Source organism: Cyrtonyx montezumae, unplaced genomic scaffold, assembly GCF_038088225.1.
Source record: "Cyrtonyx montezumae isolate F1298 unplaced genomic scaffold, pur_monq_1.0 scaffold_3, whole genome shotgun sequence".
In the NCBI taxonomy this organism is placed as follows: Eukaryota; Metazoa; Chordata; class Aves; order Galliformes; family Odontophoridae; genus Cyrtonyx; species Cyrtonyx montezumae.
This window is the reverse complement of record NW_027072034.1, coordinates 97081399-97104603: the sequence shown is the minus strand read 5'-3', so window position 1 is coordinate 97104603 and position 23205 is coordinate 97081399. Positions and strand designations below refer to the sequence as shown.

At 40.5% G+C, this 23205-nt stretch overlaps 1 protein-coding gene across 2 annotated transcripts in view; it reads left to right on the top strand.

The window, feature by feature from the left end:
• Nucleotides 1-23205, top strand: part of SOX5 (SRY-box transcription factor 5) — a 621758-nt gene that overhangs the window by 78490 nt on the left and 520063 nt on the right. The window lies entirely within an intron of this gene.

The following is a 23205-nucleotide window of genomic DNA, read 5'->3' as shown; positions in this document are numbered from 1 at the left end:
CTATAGCAGCCTGAATGAGAAAAATCATGTTTTAACACTAATATATTCAACAACAACAACAAAAACCCCAAAAAACCAACAAAAACCCTTAACAATTACAAGAAGAGTCTTTTTTTATTATTATTAAAGAAATTGCATTAAAGATGAATGAGCATATATTGGAATAATTATGTTTTAAGGTGTGTAACATTAAAAAGTACTGAATGGAATATCAACTGTTTTGTAGGAACAGCAATAATGAGATTTCTGTCACCTAATCTTACAATAATTGGGTTATTACTATGCAAATGAAGGTATTACTTAAAAAAAAAAAAAAGGAGGTAAGACAGATCCTTGAGGCAGCCATTTATCTATTCTTAAAGCTATGCTGTCGATTCTCTTCAGGTTGGAGATCTTTTTTTTTTTAAGTTTGGAGATGCTAATTTCATTATTTATTCACCTGTGTTTTCCACTAGAATGTTTTTTTGTTCTCCCCAGGTAGCAGATCGGGAGTGGTGGGTTTTGTGTATTTTCCAATCTCTTACAGATTCCTTTAGGAATAATTTGATCAAATAGCTATGATTATTACCTTTTTTTTGTCTCCTCTTTGAAATAAAATAATGACTTGTATATTTTACGGAAGATTTTTATGGCAGAATCACAGAGAATATACGTAAATTATTTTTATCCTTCTTTCCCTTTGGTGAAGAATAATCGAGCAGCTTGTTATAATGTTCTTGATTTCTGTTAGTTAGGAAAGTTTACTTAGTGGCAGGTTACTGGCCCTGGAGAGGAATTGAAGAGTACTCAGCGTTTGCATTTTTGAGATTGAGACGCCAGTAGTTGTTCCCAGAATCATAAAATCATTAAGGTTGGAAAAGACCACTAAGATCATCTAGTGCAACTGTCAGCCCACCACTCCATATGTCCACTAGCCCATGTTGCTCAGTGCCACATCTCCATGCTTCTTGAACGCCTCCAGGGACAGTGAATCCACTGTGTCCCTGGGCAGTCTGTTCCAATGCAACATCACTCTTTGTGAATTATTATTTTTTTCCTAATGTCCGATCTGGGCCTCCCCTAGCACAACTTGAGTCCATCATCTCTTGTCCTATCACTGTTACCTGTTACCTCTTCTCCCCACCTCACTGCTACCTCCTTTCAGGGAGCTGTAGGGAGCAATAAGGTCTCCCTGAGCTCCTCTTCTCCAGGCTGAACAATTCCAGTTTCCTCAGCCGCTCCTCTCTCATGCTGCAAACCCTTCACCAGCCAGTTTGCCCTTCTTTGGACATGCTTCAGGGCATCAGTGTCTTTCTTGTTACTGGATCTGCCAGAGGCCTGATGGTATTTGCTCTGTCCCTGGTTGTTAGAGGTAATATTTAAGATTGGGCTGCTGAAGGGTATTTTCTTGTCTCATTGTATTAGTTTCTTTGTAATACATAATATTTTAGAAACATTGTAGGAAAAAATGTGCTCATGAAGTCCTTCTGAAGAGTGTACTGCTGCACTAATGCTGCATTTATCTGTGGAAGTTCAGACCAGCCTTCCACAGTTCTGCCTAGAGATGCTACAGTCAAACTTCTGATGGCAGAGTATGCATCCCCTAGGAGGTGCTGAGCACTTAGATCTCCCACTGACTTCACTGCTCCCAGTTTTCAGTTTATATCAGCTGTACACATGAGTTGCTTCGCCAGACTAGAATGTTACTGCCTCTGTCAGCAGCTTACTCTGGAAAGCAATGAAAGATTTAGCAGTTGGATTTCAGGTAATTATAGTGTGTTACTCCATTTCAAACTCTTATTGTATTGCCTCCATTGGTGTTCTTCCTTGTGAGTTCATGGTGACTCCTGCTTTCTTCCTTTTTGGTTCACTCAGTACTGGCGCCTGTTTTTAATTATACTTAATTCTAACATTCTAACACTGTCAGCCTTTCTTTTTTTCTTTTTACAGTGCCCCTAAGAAAGGTAGAGGAGTGTAGTCAACCAATATGGGCACAGAATTAACACCTGGGTCCCTGGTAGGCAACAGTTCACTCTGTGGCTTTCTTCAAGCAGTTTAATCTCTCCTCATTTTCTGTCCTTAGTACAAGAAGGAGGTAATTACATTTAAAATTTACCTACTTCATAGGTAGTTGATGGGAGTGATATTTCCTCATTATTTGCCTACTTACAGTGTGGTGTGAACATCAGCATACTGAGGGCACACTTATTGATTAGCAGACATAAATTAATCAGAGTTTTTAAGTTGATTGGTTTTATGAATTGGTAACATTTATTAATGACGCTGTGCAATTTTACAAAAATGTACTTTGATAACTCTCTAGATCTTTCAACGCTGAAGTATTTTGCATTACTTGTGGTCTTTCATATGGAAATAAAAATAGTAGTTTTGAGTAACTGCCTGCTAAAGGGGAGGTATCTGTGTGACAGAAGTTACTGCCAGTCCATACCTCATGCCACCAATAATTCCCTCAGCATGTGCTAGCAGTATCATTTGTAAAGGAGAAAGCTTGGTGAAAGCCATGAACTTCCACAATGTCCTTGAACAGGAAAACAGCTGACTACACATTGACAGTGATGTGAGGTCACACTTACATGTCCCCTGGTACCTGCAATCCATCCAAGAGAAAGCAGTTAAGCTGTTGGGGGTTCACAAAGAAAGAAGTCATTTTATTGAGTCTTAACTGACAATTTTTTGTATCTCAGTGTGTTAATTCTAGTTTGATTAACAGCTCTGGAACAAACTGAGCCATTGACCTTGTGGACCCCAGGTTGTTTGACTTAGTGATCAGGAAGACTCTGCCTAGACTTAGCGAGGTGTACCTGAAAAAAACAATCCCCCAGCTGTGATCTTAGTTTAGATCCAAGTTGCAACAGCATAGTGTAAAAGATAATTCACCATAGCAGAAATAGCAAGGCGTACAAAAAAGAGGACTTGTGTCATTTCTTCCTGGAAGGGTCACACAGAACTCTCACTTGGCAGCCCCTAAGCCTTTGCTTCACCATTGCTCCTTAGAAGGGTCATGATTGGACTAGCTGCAGTGTAATGATACAAAATGTTTTCCAGAATTCACAGCATAAATAAATAAATAAATAAATAAATAAATGTTTGAAGCTCAAAAAGATGGTTCTGTTGAAAATTTCATTTTAACACATATGCATCCTGCCCTGGTGATTGCTGGTGGTTGCCAGGAAGTTCTCAAAGAAATCTGCAAAATGTCTAGTCTATGTAACAGACGGGAGTGCTGGAAAAATGAAAAAGTCCAGGCAGTTTTAGGTTTCTTTCTCCATTTTTATTTATTTATTTATTTTTCCAGAAGGCGTTTTGGACCATTCCTGTAGTGTGTGAAGCTTAAATTCTCACTTTATACCCATTTGAATAAAACCCCTAAACCTTTACTGAGTGTGTTCTTCCCTCACGGTTACGGGTTGAGAACAGGCCCAAGTGCTTCAGAAAGCTGCATACCGCAGAACTGAGGAGTGGACAAAACTGGAATTCCTTAGAAAGGTTTTGAAATGTAAGTGATTACTTAGTATGCTTTGGTTAGTTCTGCCAGTGTATTCCATGGTGTGAAAGACCTATGGGATGACTCGCTAGACAGGACCATCTTTCAGCTTTGGAGCCCTGGCCCAACTGAAAGTGCTGGGGTGTCCCACCCATCCCTGAGACTGGGGAAAATTGAGAACAGCAAGGAAGGCAGTTAGAAATTACTGAGAGGACGGATGTCTAACAGCTGAGCTGGATGAGGCTGAACATCCAGATGGGGAAGGGGAAGTCTTTCAACAGGTTTGTGCCTCAGGGAGCAGAGAGGGGAATATGGAAGACGGTAGAGAAGTGGGCTCCAAAACCTATGCAGGTATTTACGTTTACTGTTGATTTTCTCATTTTAACTTACTGTTGTTATAAACCGTCCGATGACCATTATTGCTAGCAGGTAAGTATGGTCTGTAGCAAACCAAACTAGTTGGCAGTTTTAACATCACTGTGGAAAGAGTGGCATTTCAATGTTTTTATGTAAAAAAACCCACATGGATTTTTGTGAATCTGGTGTTGGGGATTCCATGTGCCCAAACAGATTTTATGGTCTTCTTTAGTTTTTAGCTGTGGCTCACCAGCAATTCTATTAGGTGTTTTATAGTCTGTCTCTTTTTCAAAGGCAAGTGAAGAAAAAAAAACGTCCCCTAATGTCCCATCAGTATGTCTGAAGTCACTGCTGTTGAGTCTTTAGAAACAGAAGGAAAAAGGTTTTACTGGTTTTAAGATGAAGTAAAACTAGCTGAACTGTGTTTAGATAGAACAAGATTGGTTGGGAATGAGATGTGGGAGTCGTCAGCACAGAGGTGGTGAATTGAAGCCATCATTCCTCAATGGTGTGAAAATACAGAACTATAATGCATATAATTGCTCAGATACTACAGGGACATTAAAAATACACAGTATTTTATGTAGCACAGCAATTTATAAGAATGCAGTAGCAGTTAGTATGAGGGTAGTGGGGAAACCCTATAATTATTTGGGACGTGATGTTAATAGATCCAATAGTAAGCTGCCACAGAACTCTAAATAATTCATTTTGTTTTACTTTTTTCTGTTTTTGCTGGCTTCCCTCTCTTATCTCCCCGTGTGCTTTTCATTTTATACTCATATCATCCCTTTCCCTTTTTGCTTACTGTTGGGTGATTTCACCCTCTTGTGTGATGGCAGGCAGATGGCTCTCTCTGCAAATAATATTTAATGTTCTTCTGTCACTTGGCCACTGTGCAGTGTTGTAGCAGTAGGGCAGTTGAACTCGCTGTGTGAGGAGTATTAACACACTTGGCCTCTTCTGGTGTAGAGTTTGTGATTCCAGGCTTGCTTATCATCATGCTTTTTCCCAGGAGACTGTACAAAACACTTGCTGAGGCACCAGGTCAGCTGTTAAAAGCTAATTCTCAAATGGGTTCAGCTCTCAGTCCATATGTGGATAACCTATAAGTGGGAGTAATTTAGACATTTAACCAGATAAAAATCAATGCTGCAAACCAAATGAAGATGTTATTATAGATTCATGATGCATTGTTTTTCTGTGTAGACAAATATATTGGTACATCTCAAAGGGAGGATGTATGTAAAGGTATAAAAGTTTGTAGATATAACCTCAATAAATAAAATGCTGTTATTTTAATCTCAACATCTGGTTGAAAATATTTATGGATGGTATAGGATAATGTCCTTCCAAGTAAAATTATGGAAGGCATAAAGGGGGGAAATTAAGTTCTGTTAACTTCAGATTTCTCTGAACTTGATAAAGTATGAGAAATGACTCGTCAGGGATAGTGAGAGAGAAAATTAGAATTAGCATTGTAAGTGTGGTGAATTTTATGCCCCTGTTCGTTAGCTGGGGCTTTTGTCCTTCTCCCCACATCATAAAACTGACATCTTTTTGTAAGCGTTCATGCAAAATTTCTTTCAGTTTCACACTGTGTAGTTTCATGTCCCTTCAGTTTCCCTTAGAGTTCAGTCTATGAATAAAACCCAAACCCCCAAACGAAACTCAGCTGAAACCGCTACGTTTTGCATAGTTTCCACCAAAAACCATAAATTGACCTAAGTTCACTCTGAGTTTGGCCTGGATACACCTAAATGTTACTGCGACCTTAATGAATTTTTCTGTAGAACAGCTCCTGGATGCCTTTGATTTCCTTATGCTCTGACTTCTGGGGGCGTAGGGTTTTGGTTTCAACCTACAGAATTGTTTAGGCTCTCCTGAAACATCTGTCTGAAACATCTCTTTCTTGCATGGTTTGTTAAGAAATACAGTAAACAAAAAAACATACCCTGCCATGCTTCTGTGGCTGAAAGAGTTCTACACACAGATTGTTTTAAATGTCCCCCTGGGCATAGGTATGCTAATGTGGTTTTTTCTTTCCTTTTTTAACATGGGAGGAGCCTGAGGGACATGGCATGGTTGTTGGAGGGGTTCATAGCATTAGCAGTACTTTAATCTCTGGGAGCTTGTTTTTATATTAACAGTTCTATAATCTGGGAATTCATTTTTATAATTTGACAAGTGAGAATCACTCTTGAGGTACTTGAATTCCTCACTTCTCCCCGAAGTGCATCTTTCAGTTGTCACCAGGCTGCAGGTGGTTTTGGATGACCACAACCGAGATGCACTCTCTGTGTGTGCAATTAGGTAATGCCGTATTTCTTGCAAGCTATTTGGAATGCTTTGATCCCTAACCATCCAGAACTTTACCTTTAAACAGCTTCCAGAGGTTTCCCCTGCTGACCCTGCTGCTGGGCTGAGGAGTTGCGCTTGTGGTTGTGAGCTGAGCTTCTTTGATTTCATTTTGGTTTGGATTGTGACCCCAGTTGTCAGGGCCTTCACCTTTGAATTGGGAGCCATTGGCTGTGGCAGATGGTGCTGCATTCTGGCAAGTTGCCATTTGGGTACTTAAATACTCTTTACTTTTTGTATCTTCTTTGACTTCAAATCTGGGGAGTAATTCCACTTCGTTTCTTGTTGTGAAGTGGTGATGTTGCTGGGTTGCTATGGTCTTTTTTAGAAGTGGGCCACCTCTGAGTAGCTGAGAGAAGCAGTGGCTATTCGTAATCTGTAAATAAGTTCATAAGTTCATAAGTTCATAAGGTTGGAAAGGACCTATAAGATCATCTAGTCCAACCATCCTCCTATCACTATCTCTACCCGACTACTAAATTAAGTCCTTAAGCACCTCATCTAAACGCTTCTTGAACAGCGCTAGGGATGGTGCCTCAACCACCTCCCTAGGCAGGCCATTCCAGTGCCTGACCACTCTTTCAGAAAAGAAATGCTTCCTAAGGTCTAATCTAAATCTTCCCTGGCGCAACTTGTGGCCATTCCCTCTCGTCCTGTCATTACTTATCAGGGAGAAGAGGCCTACCCCCTCCTCACCACAACCCCCCTTCAGGAAGTGGTAGAGTGCTATAAGGTCTCCTCTGAGCCTCCTCTTCTCCAGACTAAACAATCCCAGCTCCCTCAGCCGCTCCTCATAAGACTTGTGCTCCAGGCCCCTCACCAGTTTTGTTGCCCTTCTCTGAACACGCTCCAGGGCCTCAATGTCCTTCTTGTAGTGAGGGGCCCAAAACTGAACACAGTACTCGAGGTGCGGCCGTACCAGAGCTGAGTACAGGGGGATGATCACCTCCCTGCTCCTGCTGGCTACACTATTTCTAATACAGGCCAGGATGCTGTTGGCCTTCTTGGCCACCTGGGCACACTGCCGGCTCATGTTGAGCCGAGCATCAACCAACACCCCCAGGTCCTTTTCCTCTCTACATTCTTCAAGCCATTCTGCCCCAAGCCTATAGCATTGCATGGGGTTATTGTGGCCAAAGTGCAGGACCCGGCACTTGGTCTTATTGAACCTCATCCCATTTTGCTCAGCCCAGCTGTTCAGCCTATCCAAATCCCTCTGAAGGGCCTCCCTACCCTCAGGGATTCAAATGATTGCTGGGTGCTTTGGATTGCAAGGAAGTCAGCCTCTGTGTCTGTGGATGCATATGTTCATGTGCGTGTGTTTATATATAGCTGTTGGACTCGGCCAAGCAACACTCTTAACGAAGCTAGTAACATCAGGGTGCAACAGCTCTGATCTTTGTTAAATATCAGCAAATTCAGATGGGAGCTTCTGCTTTTGCATCTCCACATATGACCGTGGGATGCTATGTAGGGGCTCAAGATTTCTAGTAAGGTTTTCCAAATGGGAAGCTTAGTATGTGGTGTATATTTCTGGTTGCATTTGTCTTTCCATAAACGTTAGTCCAATGTATTTCTTCACAGCATCTTTCTGAGCAGTGGTGATACCACGCACCCACTGGTGGCCTTTTCTCTTTGTTCTGGAAAAGAATGGCTTTGCCAGTGTTGTTGAGGGATTTCTTTGTCAGTAATTCAGTATATGCAATATTACAGTCCAAAGTAAAAACTTTAATCCCAGGGTGATCCTTATGTAGGGAATTAGTACCATTTTCATTTGAATTTTCTTAGAAGCTTTACCTACACTCTTCTTCAAACCAGAGAAACAACTTTTAATTCAGACTGGATTTACAGTTTAGAAAAGGTGAGTATTGCATTTGACTATTACAAAAACAACAGTATCTGGCCTTGATGTTAGGTGGGAACAACAGCCTAAGTCAGCGCTGAAATCCTCCTCCTGACCCATTTGCCTCTATTACATTAATAACTGTCATTTATGTAGCATCTTTCATCACACTGAATATCCAAGCAATTTACAAACACGTGCCTTGATTCCTCAGAGAAATCTGCAGTTAGTCAGGTTTAAATTTGTCTGGGGTCACTGAGGTTAATAACTCAATTCCTTCAAAAGGTGCCGTGGTTTTAATGACCGCAGCCCTCAGGACCTCTGAGGCTGCTGTTTTGAGCCAACCACCTCTGCCTGCAGGGTGCCTGCAGCAACGTGCTGGCACGCTGACTGGCACCGTGCAGCCCAGTGGGGAGAGGCCCACGTAGAGAATTAGCCACAATTACTGCAGGAGCTTCCCACCTTCCTTTAGAGTGGCCATCCACCTCCATGCTGATGCATCCGAAGCTGCTCTCTGAGGTGTGAGTGGCCAGGTATTGTGGTAATTTGGTGTGTCTGTGTGCTGTGGGTTTTTACTGAGTAAATAAATAAGTGAGAGAGGAGGGAAAATTACAGAACCATAATACTTCCTAAAATGAGCTTTGGATATAACTTACCTGTTTGGCCTTATTCTAGTAGTTCCAGGGAATGACCATTTTATATTAGTGGAAAGACTGATGGCATTTATGAGCCATGGTGACTTTGAAAATAGATATTTATGCAGATAAGCATAATGTGTGCATGCTGCAGTTCACCACTGCCTAACTCCAGATGTCAAGCACTTCACTGTTTCCAGTACATGGACCTAAAATATGCGTTTGTGCATAACATAAACTTAGTTTTACAGCCACTCACATCTAGACTGATTATAAGAGCTGGGCGACATCAGTGCACTGCTTGCATGACTTCTTCTTCAGGGAAGTATAAAAAAAAGATTGCTAAAAAGAGTATTTCATGCACGGTTTCTGAGGTTTAAGAGGTTAATCTTAAAGAAATAGATCTCATAACATGTAGGACTTCTTTGTTTCATTGTGACAGATGCACATTATTTATTGAGCAATTCAGATCCTAATGTATTAAATAACATCCAAAGATCTTCTTGAATTGAGCTTTAATTTTAAACAAACAGAGCATTTTGGAGTCTGTTAAATATACTCTCACAGACAAAAAAAAGTCAAAAGAGGAAAAAAAACTGTTAGAATTAAACTGTGTGTACAGTGATTACATTTGAGATATCATGTTTAATGTTTACATTCTCCTGTTAATTTATCTGCATTCATGAGCCATTCATAGATAGCTGCATGTTTATCCAAATAACTAGTAAAGCAAATGCAATTGATGAGACTTTAACTATTGAAATCAATTATTGCTGGCATCTCATCCTATATATGCAAGTAAAGAGTATTAGTGTGAGTGCTCTTACAGAGTATTTTCATATGAACCATGCTATAAAATGTCATAGTAAAATGTTGATGCAAGGCTATTCACAATTAGTCATTTAGGTAATCTAAACATTACAGGGTTCATCCATGTATCTGTTCTTCTCAGTTCTGTCATATGCTACAGTGGTGCCTTATTAGCAGATAGAGACACGTACCTATGAACAGTGGGTTCTCCTGGGAAGGAGCAGGGGAAGACCTGGAGTTTAGGACCTCAGCTGTGCTCTGATGCGCGAGTACTTCGTTGGTTGGTTGTCTTCTGTGGGTATCACTGCAGTTTGCATAACTACTGATGTTTTTAATAGATGCAGTTTTTCTTTGGGCAATTTAGTACAAAACACAGATCAAAGGCAGAAATTGGTACAGTACTTGTCACTGTGATTATAAGAAAACTTGTCACCTGCGCTTGAGCTGTTGTCTTAAAATAACAAAGAATGTCATTAAAAATAAAACATTATTACCCTCAATATTCTGGTTGCATAACAGCACTACTTAACAAATATTGTATTTTGAGCTGTTACCAACACTTTTTGCCAAGAATTTTGTGCAGCTTGATCCGTGCTGTGCTTGGTAACCTTGGCTCTTTGACACAAGTCAGGGCTCGGTGCAGGCGAATCTGGAGCCTGCTCTGGAAGCTTATACCCACGGAACCTGTCTCCCATTTGGGGCCACGGGGCCTTACGTGCTTGAGGATTCGCCGTTTCTGCTGTAATGGCCATTTGCCATGGAAGGCTGCTGGGGGTTTGTCTCTGACTGCCGGCGCTCCGCCCTGCACAGCAGCCAAGGCAGTCATGAAGCAGGGCTCTGGATAGCTGTAGGCAAGCTGCCCTGTGGCCGCAGCATGCTCGCAGCTCTCTGGGCTGCAGTGCTTTAGATTGCCATAGACTGTCTGCATGCATCAGCAACAAACCAAAATTCGCAGCGTTGCTGGCCATTTCTTTCCTTTACCTAGGCTTGGTGTTTGCTTCAGCAGTCTTGGGGGGCTGAGGGAGTAATTCTCCATGAGCTGAAGTTCAGAGAACGCCCAGGGTGAACTAGGGGTTGGAAGGGCTTCGGAGGTGTGAGGAATGAAGTGCCAGGCAGTGGTTAATGGGAGCCGTGTTCCTGCCTGCATGAAGTGCTTGGAATATCCTTGACCACTTCTGAGTGTTGTTTCTCTTCTCTACAAAGTGCAGACGTGGTGAGAGTCTGGAGAGTTGATTTTAGTTATCCTTAAAGTTTACTAATTGGAGAAAATACAGCGACTGTCATCAGGCTGACCTTTGAAATCTGCCCGAGCGTTCTGGGCCTCGGCTTTGTCTGCGGGCGAGCGGAGGGCCAGCGAGTGAGCAGCTGCTGTGCAGGCACCAACAAGGGTTAATCGGCCTCGCAGCCGAACAATGGAGACGGGGCAGCTTTAAACGAAATGAGCTGAATATTTCATTCGGCCACTCGGCTGCCTGCTCCAATTGCCTCCTTTGCTAAAACGAGAGCTTAATCTAAAGTGACAACAACATCAGTTTCTGTGTGCTCCAGTCACACAGAACATGACTTCCTTAACATAAACACTATTTACATGGACCGTCTGGATATAGCAGGGAATCAGGAGCGTGCCCAGCAAAGACAGAGGCTACAATGAAGGACGAATAACAGGCAGCTGAGAATTAACATCAGCAAATGAAAGCCTGACCCTCAGAGGGCATGTCCCTGTTACATTTTAAAGCTAGAAAGCCTTGCACCGGTAACCTTTCTTCCAGTAAAGACTATATAATTTAAAAGAAAATAGTACCTTTTCAGCTTAGATACTTAACCAAATGCATTATGTCTGACCCATTTTCCTACTCGATCTGACACAAGATGAAGCACCCCCAGCTGCAATTACTGGTCTTCTGAACAGCTGTAACCGATAAGCCCTCCTTCTGCTCCCATCTCAGAGAGCTCCCGCTTTCTGGAGATGCTGCTGAGAGGAAGCTGGAGGCCCAGCCCGGTTCCAACCCCAGCTGCTGGAGGCAGACCTGCGTGTTGCTGGATGCCGTCTGAAGATGCTGCCTCCGACTACCTGGCTGCTGTGCTGCTCCTGTTGGGGGAGGTTATGCTCCAGCTTGGGGCAGTCAGGCCAGCACATGGTGTCTGCAGTCTGGCTTCTTCCCATAGGCACTATGGGACAAGCTCTCGAGATGTAAATGCGTGTGGCTTCTAGCTTGACTGGGGAGCTCTACCCCAAAATGAGGGCACATCCTCCTCTCAACCTGGTGTAACTGCAAGCCTGCTTCATTTACTCCAACAGAATCTTGGTTTGTTTGTTCTTGTTTTTTATTGGGGTGGGAGGAGGGGAGGGTGAGGTGGGTGGAGAGAAGTTGTTGTGTGTTTAGTTTTGCTCTTTTTCTTATTATTAGGCAAGTGGAGGAGCTAAGCATTCATAGTCTGCAAATTGTTGTCAAGCATTTGAAAAGGCCTCCTTTCTGAGAACTGCAGATGATGGCAGTGAGGAAAGGCAATGTGGGAAGGGGTTTGGTTTAGTGTGATGCTTATTACAACTAAGGCCAGTAGAGGTTAGTGCAACATCTTTCCACTCTGATGTCCCGTGAGGGCTTGGCTTTGCTCCAAGAAGAGGCTCTTAATCTTCTTTATGGTGAGGGTGATGGAGCACTGGAACAGGCTGCCAAAGGGGGTTGTGGAGTCTCCTTCTCTGGAGCTATTCAAGATCTGCCTGGACGCCTACCTGTGTGACCTGGTGTAGGGAACCTGCTTTGGCAGGGGGGTTGGACTCGATGATCTCTTGAGGTCCCTTCCAACCTCTATGATTCTGTGATCTTCCTTGATGTAGATGCTGGGGCTGCCCAAGCAGCAGTGTGAACATGGTGGTGAGCACCTTCTCCCTCAAGTCTCTCTGGCAGTCCTGTTATTCCGTTCTTTCTTCCCCTCTCCCTCCTCCCCCTGGGCTTGCTGTTCACGCATAGTCTCTTGTTCAGCTGGACAGGCAGGGCACTGTGCAACAGAAGGTCTAGGTATCAATTCCCCTTTGGGAAGAATTGGGAAATTCACTTTTCTTGACAGCTGCTTTATGCTGACAGTTGCTCAAGCAGACATCATTCGGATGTTGGTTTGTTTGTTGGTGGTTTTTTTTTTTTTGCAGTTTTTGCCATCTTAAAATTAGAAGTTTATCTTAGAAAAATAAAAAAGGAATTGTGAGATAATTTGGTGATGTGTTGAGCTCAGCAGCATGATCATAGGGTACTTAGATCTTAATCACACCCTGCAGTTAGCCTTGAGAAACAGGGCATGATGGTGTATTTGGATGTGGTTTTGTTCTCCAGGCGGATACATTCCCTCCTTTCGTGTTAAGGATGGACAATAGTCTATCCCACTGAAGAAGAAATTTTAGCTCCAATCATTGAGTTAACAACAGAATTTACAAAGGTTATTGATACCAAAATATTTTTTTGTCCCGGAACATTTGCTATACTGGAAGACCAGAACATGGTGGTATTTACGGCATCTCTTAATCTTTACCATCTTTTATTATTGATTTTTAATTATTATAATTTAGGAAGATTGTGAGTTGGAAAAGATGAATATTTGCATGAAAATATAAGAGGTCCATTGTGTATGATCCCATAACTGAAATCCTGAACAGTTTCTTTTTCATATTAAAGACTAATTACAGTTGCTAAGTTAAGTGGACTTTTGTGGCACTCGTTATTTTCTTTAAAACATACTGTAGTTAACTTTGAGCTGCTGTAGCTTCATTTTAAAGAAAGAACACAGATCACTTATGGTGTCAATACATGACTTAAAATAGTAGCCAAAATCTGTGCTTTTTGATTCTGTCTGACTACCATCTTTCCTTTTTCCTCACTTTCAGTTCCAGAAGGGAGCGTAAGCAGTCACAGACTTACAGAATTACAGATGTATACTTTACACCGTCAAAAAACAAGGTCTACTGTTCTTGGGATGCAATGCATTGGCATTGATTCAAGAGCTAACACTTCTTCAAAGAGTGCAGTCGCTAAAATCAGCTTATTATTGAAGTGCAAGGGAAAAAGATGAGACAGAAATTGGACTTTGGAGATTTTTAAGGGTCATCTGAAACACTGTCTCTCAAGTCACCTTTGTTACATAACGTTGCTGGCCACCAGCTGGAACAAGAGATTTCCAGAGGTGCAGAACACGAATTGATAACTCTTCCTGTTTCATGAGACAGCTTCAGCTGACGGATTAGTGATTATGTTATTAAGTTCACTTCCTAAAAAGGCCACTCAGAGCTTGATGCTTGTGCTATAAATAGCTCTGGTAGTTTTATCCCTAGGAATAGGCATCATGACTATCTGCCTTTGTCTGGTGGCTGACTGGAGATAGATATTAGATGAATAGGAGATGCATGTCTCCCTATAACCATTTCTTGAAAGAGGTGCTGAAAGAATATATAAGAAATAAAATCATAAGAAAAGCATCTCTGTACAGCTTGATGTGCATTCAGCTTTATTCCGTGGGAACAGGCAGTCCCAGAGAGCTTTGTTCTCAGAGGGATGTGTGTATCATGTGGCATGCCCTTACACCTTGCAGTCCAAATCTTCTGTCTTGAAAAGAAGGCTGCTACTTGGTGGTGTCATGTAGTTGATGTTAGGAAGGCTGAGCTCCTTTCTGCGGAGGCGTCATCTTTGGCACTTCAAGGGAGCATGAGAACTGAAGGCAAGTGAGCTTCTTCAGGCTCCCACATCCTCTCCATGGGGCCAAAGAAAGTGGTTCAGGGCGTGTAAGCTCTTCTTTGGCCTATGTTTGTGCAGGTAGGGGAGCATAACATGCTGGCCTTTGTGTTGGAGAGTTGCTCTTGGATGTTAATACATGTGATTACTAAAAAAAGTCCTTTTCTGAGGATTACTAATCTGTCCATTAGATGTATGCTTATTACATAGTTATTAAACATAATGAATGTATTTTTTAACATGCAATAATTATCTAATTAAATATAAAGCATTAGATTAAGTAGGCTAGCTCTTGTACTAAAATGCTGTCTATTACAAGTAGATTTATTGAGGATTAACAACTACATAATAGAGCTGTATCTATTTCATGATTGTTAATCCTCAATGAATGTTTTTAATAATTAATTGGCACTTAACTAAAGGATTATGTTCATTGTGATGGAGTTTATGGAGCAACATAGCATTTTTTTTGCGGACAGTTAGGTGCCAAAGGAAGTATTCCTTCAGTATGATTAAATAAGTATTAAAAAAATAAACCCAAACAAAAAAAGAACAACACTATGGGGAGGGAGGGGGGAATAAGTAAGTTACATCTAGTAGCAAAAATTTTATTTTTGTTCTCACTTGAGTTTGAAAGTTTTATTTACCTACTTATGTAGGAGAAGAAGCTGAAGTAAACAGCTTCTTAGGCAGCAAGATATTTAATGCTGGAAAATAGTTAAATTGGGAATGTTGCGGTTAAAGAAGTGAAATATTACAGTGTGACTGGTAAAGACTCTTCAGCGTTTAAATTTTATTCCTAGAATCTTTATTATGCATCTGACCTAGGAAATTAAAATGTAAATAGAAATTGGAAGTCAACACAGAATTGTGACTTAGTGTGTTCCAGGAACGCATCCTTGTGTCAGCTATTAGGGGTTACAGAAAGAAGTTATGTGTTCTTACTTCAGCACAAAGAAGCACTGTAAATTCTTCAGTCATTTATGGAGGCAAGCAGGAGCAAACATCTGTCCTGTCCGTTTAGTTCGGAAGAGACATCAGTCCCAACATCAGTTAAGATTTCAGCTGTTAACAACTGTGATGTCTGAGTCAGTGGGATTAATTGCCAGCCATTACTTTGCACTACTCCCTAAGATTTTACATGGATAGAAAAATTCTAATGCAACTGTGAAGTTTTCTAGTGAATACTTAGTGAATTCCTGTGTACCCACATCTATATCCGGGTACGTACAGTGGATTGCTTCAGAAAGAGGTTGGCCTGTACACTGAGTGTTTTCAAATGGAAACTAATTGATCAAAATAAATAACAGATAATTTTAGCTATTTACACAGGATATTGATAAGTACATACTCTGTTGACATTACTAATAAACTTTAGCCAGTGTTATTGTTTGCAGACCTGTAGGAGAAATGCACTGAACTTTGTGCAAGAGTTCCATCTCCTTTTCTGAAGAACAGGGTGGGAGAAGGGGAGTACAAGTTTATCTGTGCATGTGAACATACATAAATACATATTTTTTTCTATTTTTACAGCATAGATTAATTTTTCTATGTTTTAAAGTGAAGCCACACTATAATTTGCAGAAGTTATTTGGGGGGATTGCTAGCAGACTTTGAAATCTGCAATTTCTAGAAGAGATGATTTGTCGAGTGCTGTTAAAATTTGTTCTTTCTGGATTGAAGTGTGGTTGAATCGGGTCATTTTTTTCTGATGAGTTTTGGAAATGATGATAATGGCATTGTCTCTTTCTGACATTGGAAATATCAGTGGTCTGTGGGGCTCGGAACAGTTTGGAGTGGTGGTGGAGGGGAGCAAGGTGTGTTGGAAATTCAGTAATCACTTTATTTTTGAAAATTATGGTTTGTCATCACTTTAATAGAGAGGAATCTTAGGAATAAAGAGGAAGTGGAGATTAGAGCCAGTCTAAGTCAAAGTGCTGGTGTCTTTGTCAAGCTTAAGGTTTCTGAAGTTGTTTTAATTGAGACTCTGACAGCTGCGAAGGCCCTGAAGGTGGAACTTCTGCAGGATCCCAAGACTTCATTGTGTGCCATGTGGGTGACAGTCGCTGTCATATACAGCTCTGCAGGCCTTTTAAAAATAAAAATAATAAAATAAAATAAAATAAATCATCTTGGCATGTTAATTGCATTTTCCAAAGGGTGGCAACCCTGGCTGCCCACAGTACTTGGCAGAGTGCAAGACAAAGCCAGGCTTTCCCCCTAAAGCTTAACAGCAGTCATGTTGCAGCAGCAGCTGCTGCAGAAGGTGAATGTAGTGACGATATTGATGAGATTACTAATTTGTTTAGTAGACAGGGAATGAAGATTCGTCTGTTGGCTGTCATCATCCATCAGCCGTATGTTGCCCCAGGCAGTGGGTATATGCTGTTAGCCTGTTACTAATTTTACTTTGTTTTTTCTCAGCTTAGTTCTTTTCTTTGGTTCATTTCATTCATTTGTTGTGACTGAAGACTAAACAAGAAGGAAAAAAGCCCAGTGCTACCTCTCTTTGTTTGTCAGAGCAGGTACCCTACAGCTCCTGCCTGCAGCCTCTTCCGTGCCAGTTAGCTGAAAGCTGGCGGCGAGAGGAGCGGGGCCCTACAAGGGAAGTAAATGCCTTCCAGGGCATAAGAAGTTTTCTCTAGGAACTGCAGTCATAGCTGTATTTACCCTTCAGAGTCACTAGGTGAGAGATACTTTAGCATGAGTTAGTGCTGCACCAGCCTGCGAATGAACTGGTGATGTCTTGGCATTTTTGTGTGTGTTGATACACTGCGTCAGTGTATGTGCTCTGACGGTGTTTGCCATGGCTACTTGCTTGCATTTCAGGTTTCCTCAGTCATGCTCATTGGACTTGCAGCAACGGGCAGGAAGTTTGTGTAGAGGAATCCTGGGGAAGCAGTGTTGAGATTTTGTGGATGGTTTTATCCTGTAAAACTTGATTGTGGTTATAACTTTGTAGCTGACCGATTCTGGAGGGGGCTTTTGTATCTGTGCATTATTTGACTTGGATTAACCTTTCCAAATTGAGCATCCATGCCAGAAATGATGTTGAATATTGTAGATAAGAAGTCAATTCCTACTGTTGTCATCAAATCTGTCCTGTAAAATATTGTCTCAAATAAGAAAAGTTTGATAAGCTTATTATTGTGTTTTTGAACATCTTCAGGCCCTCTTTGAGGTAGATACAAAAGAGGAGTAAAGGTTTTTAAGTCAGTTTGAGTTTTCTGGCTCAGTTGCAATGTTTCTGTTTTAAAAGCATATCTATTTATTGTACTAATACAGTACTAATTATTAGTGGTACTGATCACAGCTGTAGGTATTTGCTGAGTTTTGAGCAACTCCAGAAAGTGCTAAGGAGCCATCCAACAGGGAAGTTGGAGGTACTATTGTTATAGAAGTGATTGTATGATCTTGAAAAGATTTAGTAAAAAAAAACCAAAAAACTTACAAGAGGTAGGTGTTGGGGATAACGTATTTTTGTGGCTACATTACTAGTTTTGTCTGTTCCTTACCTTTCCTTCTGTCTATTTTTTCTCCCAGTCAGAAGCAATTTGTGGTCCACCTCCTTCACTCCTCACTCATTTACAGTAAGCGAATTTTGATGATGACAATACCATTAAACAGGATTTATCTTCATTGGTCTTGTGGTCAGCAGTATGTGCTTCCTACCTGGAGGGCTGGTAGGAGTGGGACATCTGTAACAGCTGGTTGTTGCTGGCTTTGCTGGGCCTTCTTGAGTCCATATGTAAACGGCTTCAAGATACTTTCTGGGTGGCTTCTTATTGCAATAATTTTCAAATTTTCAGTGCAGTTGTTGATGCATGTCTAGCATAGTTTTATTTTGCTATTTTTAACTATTGTTTTTGCTTTCATGAGAACTGCTTGCTGCTACCTATCCATTAGGAGGATAGAATATAAATTTATTCCATTCTTACTGAGCCGTAGGTGGGGCAAAAGCAGCTGCAGAAAAGGTTTCTACTAGCAATGAGTCAGGAAATTCTGTCAAGGATCAGTGGGGCAAAGAACAGCATGGAAGAATGGCAGCAAAAAATGACGTTGTAGCTCACAGCTTGGAATGGGTGGTCACTGAAATGTTCTTCACTGTTGAAGTTGTCAGTAGGATGAGATGTGCAACATGGTCTTCCATGAGCAAAAAAAAAGCTCCCTGTGTGTCCCATGGCCCTGGATTTGTGAGAGATGGGTGCAGTGCTCAAGCTCTCTCTCAGGATCAATCACTACAGAGTCTTTATTTTTATTTATTTGTTAAATGGATAGCAGAAGGGAGTCTGATACATTTGCATGTTACATGTGCTAGTGTTTATACCATTGAAATCAGAAATGGAAAAGCACTTTTCCAGCACGCCATAAGGATAAACAGTACTGTTGGACTGTATGGGGAAAATTGCTGGCTGTTGAGTTTTGAAACTCTTTCTTTTTTTAATCTGTATATATATTGCCATGAAGTGTCCAGGTGCATTGTGATTTTCTTGTCTACAGCTTCAAATGGAAGCTTTTTCTGCTGAATGTGTAATGATGATTATGATGAGATCCTTTGTGATACCTCATAAATTCTTGAGGTGAAAGGGGTTTTGCTGTCTAGGAACGCTCCCTGCTAGCTTGTTGTTAAGTAGGCAGGAGTGAAGTTGGTGTTTCTTCTTTTCAGCTGACTTCTGTGGGGAAAAAACCCTATCAAGAATTGATGAGAAACACACAAGCCGTTTCTGTGAAATACCACCGTTAAAGGATGGCAATATTTTGAGTACTTCCAGCTAGTTACAAGTCTTTTATCAAAGTGTTGTTTTTGCAGATTATTTCTGTGCATTGCGTGTGTGTGTGTGTACTTAAACAGAGCAAATTATAGCAGTGAGAGAGGAAAGGCATTCTTCAGTAGGTAGCAGTGCAGCACTTTCTGTATGTACACACTGGGGACTGCGGGGTCACATCCTGTGGCACATGGGGATGAGAGGGGAGAGGAAAACAAGGCAAGTCAGTAGAAGAAGGAAGAAGTAAAAACAAAGGGAGAGAAACAATGTGGGGGGGATTTTGCTCCTGTTAGTGATGCCTTTAGCAGCAGTATGTGTTCCCTGAGGATCACAAGAAGGGGCAATGTCGCTTTAAAAGCAGTAGGGGGTTGGAGCTGGGGGAGTGCTCACAGCAGTAAGTATAACACAGCTGTGCACTGTTTATGCTTAGGCTACAATAAAAAAGCTATAAAATGTGAGATGTCATAGCTCCACTTTGCTTTATTTATACTATTTCCTCTGAGCACTGTCACACTGCACATTCATCTGCTAAGTTGCAGCAAGAATGGAGATTAAAATATCACAGCTCAAAATAGGAGTCAAGCGGAAGGAGATTCATCATGGCCCTATTAAAAATATGTAAATATGGGAATGAAGTCATTTTAAAGCTGTATGGCTCTTCTCCTCGGTGGGCTGGGGAGAGCTGTGAGTGATGCGCTATGCAAGTGACAGATTTATGGAACTTGTTCTTCTTTCTATTTTTCACTCCATTCCACCAAAATACTTTTAAGATTAAAAATATCAATTTGAATTGCAAATTTTATCTATGCTATATATACACATATATACATATATATACACACACATATATGTTTTTAAAAGGTTTTCTTCCTAACCGTTGCCTAAACTAACAGTAGAAATAGATATTGTTCCTGATTAAAAGGGGCTGGAAGCATGGTCTGATGTTGAATTTGCCAAAGATGAGATCTGCCCTCCTCAAGGGCTTTTCATCTGAAGTCCCTGGAGCACTCTGGCAATGTGATGTCAAACCTCTTGTGCCCTCAGAGACTGGGGCCTCCTTTGCCCTCCTTCTGCAGAAGTACACTGAATACTTGCAGCTGTAGTTCTCAGAGATGTCCCGTGGCACTCAAACCACGGTATTTTTAAATGGAGGTCTGTTCCTTTTCTCCCCTGCAGCTATTTTGAAAGTGGAGTTGGGGGAAGAACTCAGAAGTTCCCATTTCTGATTGCTTTCCATAAGCAGTGTGCAAAGAGAGCAAGCTCTGCTAGCAGAAGGGCAATGCTCTTTTGAATGTTGCAGTGGGCCTGTGGTCTTTGATGTGGTCAAATATGTATATGAGTTTTCCCCTGGAAGAACAAAGCGCAGATGCTGCAAGACATTTGAGAAACAAGGGGTTTTGGTTAATATCCTGAAAATACTAGGATAACACCTGGATGTTTTACCTATGTTCAGTTCTGCAGTCTAGTTTTGAATGAAGAAGGTGAAATGTGCTGCTTCTATGTAGATTTGTGTTTTGTAGGTCCATGTGGGTGGGGTACAAGGATAAGAAACGGCAGGGGAAACCAAGGGCTGTTATGCTAGTGTTGGCTTCTGGGATTGCACCATGAGCTGTGGCTGTAAGAAAAGCCAGGAACAACTTGGTACATCTTGACCAAGGCAAAGCAGGTATTGTCTCCATGACCATTGAACTGTTTTGCCTTTGAAGAATTTTATGTATCTGTTCATCTAAGGAGAATCACTGTTGAGCTTTATTCAGCAACTAAATGATATGGAGAAATTTCTTCCTAGCGAGAGGTTCAAAATTATCATTGGAGATTGTTGAGAAGAAACAGCTTTCCTTTTTATTTCTTGAGAAGATGATATAAAAAAAATCCAGGAGAAGTAACTGAAGAGCTATTTTAGTTGGTTACTAAAATGCTAACTTCCATCCTTAGAAGTTGGAACTTTGTGGATAAACAGAGATTCAGGTATGCTTCTGTCCTGTGAATTCATCAAGTGTAACACTGAAAGCTGAAGGAGTCAGGCTATACTTTAGTCTCCAACTAGCTTACTGTAGGGCTGCCAATAGTGACCCTTTCCCAAATTACTTGTCTTTTTTTCCCCCTTCTGTTTGGTTTTGCTTCAATCAAATGATGAATTATTTGGACGAGGAACCAAGACTGAAATTTTTCAAGTCCCTGTTCAGAACCCATTTTCAAAAATAACTTGGGAGTAATTTGGGAAGCTGTATCTCATTGAAAAACAGTGGACTTGTACCAGAAAAAAAGTGCTTTGTAATCTTTATTATTATTATTTTCTTGTACTGTATCTCTGGCCTTATGTTATTGCACAGGCTATAAATTTTCAGGGTGAATGTTTTTCATTTAGCTAATGTTTTGCTTGATCTATGTTTCTTGAAAGAAAGCTATTGATGTATTGTAAGAAAAGGTTGTAATTCCAGTACTGTGGTACCTATCAAGCAATAGGTCTTTTTGAGGAGATCGTACTAAGTGCTGTTGTACTTCAAGATCCAGATAGGATTGGAAAAGCATCAGTCCTTTCTCTAAGATGGCGGTGGGGAGGAAGCTCATGTGAACTCAGATTACATTTCAGTGGGGTTCCCATCAGTCTCTGAAAATCACACTTTTTTCATGCTTCACATCAATGGCATTCATGGTTCCTTTCAAAATCTTATCCCTTACATTTCTAAAGTAAATGTCTGACCATATACATTACCTGAAGTGTTGTACATGTTCTATATGCAGTGCTGTGAAGCTTCACATTTAAAAAACACAACTTTTTTTTCTCCTGAAATTAATTATTTCTTGGGAGGAAAATGCTGATGTTTCAGTAACATAACTAGTAGTGAATTTTATCGCAAAATTTTAAGACTAAAAGTCTTAATCTTAAGGAGTAATGATTAGTAAATATACTCATCAGTGCACTGACTCTTCGATCTAAGTTGTATACTTCGGCATACATGTATAGCTTCATAGAGCTGTCTTGTTGATTGATTGCATTTACACATGAAATGGTCCAAATATTATGCAAAGTAAACAAGCACAGCTATGACACATTTGGTTAAAATAGGAAATTAACTTTGGAATTATTTCCCCAATTTGAACATCTTAGCCAAGACAGGAACGTGATCTAATTATTTGGGAGTCTCTTTAAGAACATCTTAGCTTTCTACATTCAGTTGATTATGAGAACCTCATTTGAGACTAAGTAACATGGACAGTTTCCATGATATAACAGAGTTCTTGGTTGCCCACAGTAATCTGTCCAGTCGATGTGACCTGCAGCTGTTTTCCTTTCTTTGAATCCAAGTGAGGAAATATTAGGTAAGAAGTCAGCGCTGCTACATTTCTCATCTTCACTAGCAGTGCCAATTTTAACTGAAATGTCATACAGCTGGACTGAATAATGAAATGCAGGTAATCCAGTGAATCCACTAAAGGCTTGATATTTATAAAACACAGGGCTCTCCCAGGCACACTATATCAGTGTAGCTAAATATGAAAGACATTAAAGCTTGAAAATACAACAGGGTAAGCCATTTGCTATCAGTTACATTTTAACAAGAGTGTTTCCTAATGGCAATTCGTTGACACTCATGCTTCACAGCCTTTATAGCATTTGTTGAGTCTATTTAGTAAGTCTTAATGCTTACCAGGCTGAACATCCACATTTCAATGAATGCTGCCCTGATTAGTTTTTTAAAAAGGAAAACAAGTCATATTTTAAATTATTATTGAATTTTAAAGTGTTTTCCAAAACACTACATTTGTACACTACTGTTTATGCTGTGGAAGTTTTTATGAGGACAGTTAGATGTTTTTTACCCATGTCAGTGTTTTCGTTGTAAGGATTAAGACTTTAAAACTGTCCGAACTATTAATAAGTGAATGATTATCAAGATTATCAAAATGGATGCTCTGATGAAAAGTGTATGAAAGTTTATTACAAAAAAGGCATAAAGCTTTCACTCTTTATTGACCTTTTCTGAGGCAGTTCTCATTTTTAGTATAAATACAGTTGTATCAAAGGATGTAGAAATATATGAAATAAATGTTATGATCATTCTGAAGTAGCTATTAATTAGTTGAAAAAGCCAGCATTTTTTTTACTTTCTCAAAACAAGCCCCAATCACTTCTACAATGCTGCTGTAATTTGATAATGCTAATTTTTTTTTTTTTTGCTTTGTTGTGTTATGAAGATTGTGAGATTATCTATTACCATTCCTTAACCAC